Below are 3,472 nucleotides of genomic sequence, written 5' to 3' on the forward strand. Positions count from 1 at the left end.
GCTGGGATTTGTTCTGAAGCAAATGTGTTTTTTTTGTTGTTTTTTTTAAGTTTTTATTCAAAGAGCATCCCATTGGTAATACCATTTGCTCTTTTTTCAGGTTAGAGCAACATCCGCAAAAAATTTCTGAGCATGTCCCTGGTGTGACAGCACATTCAAGTTGTCTGTCTGAGCCAGCTCAACATTTTGTCTTTCTTCCTTATTTAGATTTGCACTGAGAACTTCCCTAAATCTTTCCAGGGCCTCCAGCATTATTTTGTAAACTCTCAAAGTATTTGTTGATACAGCTCTAGCACATACGTTTGTGGAACCTGCCCCTGGAGTGATTCAGACTCAGTGGTCAAGAAAACGAGTTCATGCCTCACTTACTCAATAATACTTTCACAGAAAAATGAACAAAAGCATTCTTATGCCCTCTTGACTCATTTCATTCTGAATATGCATGAAGAAAAGCTCTCTGTGCGTCACTGATGTTCTAATGAGGCTTGATTCCATGTGTAAAATCAAATGTTATCCTCAGTCCCCTAGAATATCATGGCTGAAGGCCATGACACCAAGCTGTATGTTTAATGACACATAGATTAGAGGGCGCATGTGATTATAATTATATATATTATATTATATATTAAGAGTTCAGCAAGGAGGACTATAGCAGAACTTAATTCCCTGCACCTCTGCTACAATAAATATATGTTTTAGTAGGGTCATAAAGTATTCATGGCGCTTGGATCATGGCTCCAGTTTTATATGGGCTTGTTCATGAAGAGCAATTCTGGCTGATTGGAGTGGACAGGAGTTCAATATGTCTACACACTGCTGGACTCAAGTGGGTACCCCTATGTTTGAAAAATCCCAGCAAAAGTGCCATCTTTGAGGCCCCTATGATAGATAAAAATGATAAAGTGCCCATCTGAGTTCCTTTTCAGTGTGGAAAATGTTATAATGTGAGTGCCTGTAGGGTGCCCCTCCAGCGCCCTTCCAATGGACAAAACATGATGAAGAGCCCTGTAGGGTTTCCTTCTAGTGGAGAAAATGTGATGAAGTGCCCTCTAGGGTGCCTTCTATAGAATGCCCTTCCAGTGGAGAAAACATGGTAAAGTATTCTCTAGGGTGCTAACCCTAACTAAGTTCTTTCACCATAATCCATCACAACTTGTATATGCTGTTGCCCTTTTTTTGCCCCTGCCACTTAAACAGCCTGAGTCTGCCACTGTGTCTACATAAAACATTACAGCAATCTGACAACACCTGCTTGCGTTCTTCATTTCACAGGAATGGGGAGAAATATGTGTAGATCACCTTCCTTTGTCTGCTGCTACTCTATTGTACCCTCAATCCTATTCTTTCAATTGTCAGATGAGCTGCAGCAGCAGGTCAGGTTTGACGGTGAACTTCCTTGAGGAAAAAAGAAAGTGTGATGAGCCAGTGGGTAAATCAGCTTTTTTGGCCCTAAGTTACTCTTTTGAGAATCTCTATCCCTCCACCGATCTCATTAATGTTAAAACATGCAAAAACTCTGTCTTGAGACTCTGTCGGGGAACAATACTGTCATGTCAGCTCTATGGGATAATGCCCTGACAGATACAGTGTGTCTCAAGATTCCTGTCTGCTAAAATCTGTTTGGGAAGTAAGACTGCTCTTCCTTAACAGTAGCCTACATCAACACAGACATCTGTTTATTTCACTAAATCAAAGTTAGAGTTCGAGGAGATTTCTTTCAACCTTCACCTTTTCAACAGTATCTCATTCACTTAAGCCGATAATAGGCTTCCATGAAATGTATGATGAACAGATGTTCTTAAACAAAGGTGAATGTGAGCTTTGAGTTTGGCTTTAACCATGTTTTGATTGTCTTTCAATCTCTTTCAAAGCAGATGTTGGCTTGACAAGTAATGAGGCTGGCAAATAACATGGAAAAAAAAACAATGGAGCGCTGTCAGAAAGTTCCAGAGAGAAGGATGGCTTGTTTTCTTACTTGAGTGGTTTTCATTCATGACTGGAAAGACAAAATTAGCTTGGGTGAAGACAGATGTGGACAGAACACTTACAATCTGCAATACTGACTAGTGCTCAAGTCGCTCAAATCCTTACGCTGCCCATTATTTCTGCTTCTAACACATCATAATGTTATAGCTGATCGGTGTATTTCCCATGAACCCTTCTTCCCCTGGCATTGTGGTCTCAAGAGATGGAAGACTCGAAAAAGACTGCTATGACCTGCAAGATGAGGGCAATGTGACCAATAGCAGCTGAGCTAACATGACTGCTAGTAATCAAATCTGCTAAAAAATACTACTAACTATTATTCGCTGTGTGAGCCATTACAATGGTATCTAATACCATATAGTGTGTTTTATGACGTTCTTTTTTTAAGTTTTAATTGAGAAAATGGTACAATACACATTTCAGTGGTAACATTTGTTTTCAAATAACTGTGGAGCCACTGAGTTTTTAATGTTGCAGTTAGGCTAGCTAAATCTGTTCAGCTTTTAAATCCCTCCAACGTTTCACATTGATCATAATTATATAAGAATATGTTTTTGCATTGTTCTGATCACAATTTGGCCAAACTAAATACAGGTGAAATAATAATGAGGCAGGATGATTAAAGTTTTTTCGCTTTGCTGTAAATTAAATGGAAAATACATTTTCCATGGACAGTTGTGATGCTTCTTCACAGTTTCACAGTCTTCTACAGTACAAGTAGACGAGCTATAGCAAGATTCCAAAAAGTAGCCCTCTGATGAATTTGGCTGTCTCCATTGGTTAGATGACCCTCATCTTGCAGTTGGAAGTATTGGTCGTGTATACATATATATGTGTGTGCATGTGTGTGTTGCAACACCTTAATCAATCAATCAAGTTATGTTAGGATACTTTTCAAATAGAAGTAGGTCTAGACTGGACTCATAAATTTTTTTACAGAGACCCAACAAATACCACCACAAGCAAACACTTGGCGACTGGCAAGAAAAAAACTCCCTTTTGGTTCACACCACATGATTGTAGCCCTGATTTCCCATTCGCTCACTCCCCTGAGGCTGATCACTGTGTTATCTGTTCAAAGGCACGATCAGAGACACTCAGACGCTAAATATCTGGTGGTGTCTGTAACGACTGGTACCAGACAAGAAGCAGGGAACCAGATAGTTACTTTGATAACAGCTGAAAAAACTCATTCAAATATCGACAGACACACACAGAAAAAACAGCATTAAGATTCGTATGAGCATTCAATTTGGCGTGAATCTAATCCTCTTATTTTAGTGAGAAATCTTAATTATTAAGGCGGTCCGCCTTTCATTCCCATGGTCTTCTCCTACTCCTACTGAAAGAGTGCAGTGGCAGTGCAGGCTGTGGCGCAGAGGCGGAGTGGGTCGTCCCCTAATCGGAAGGTTGTAGGTTCAATCCCCGGCCACATGTCGAAGTATCCTTGAGCAAGATACTGAATATGTATGAATGCATTAGTTTC

This window comes from Morone saxatilis, unplaced genomic scaffold, assembly GCF_004916995.1.
Source record: "Morone saxatilis isolate NCDOM2014 unplaced genomic scaffold, NCSU_SB_2.0 Contig11, whole genome shotgun sequence".
NCBI classification, from domain to species: domain Eukaryota; kingdom Metazoa; phylum Chordata; class Actinopteri; family Moronidae; genus Morone; species Morone saxatilis.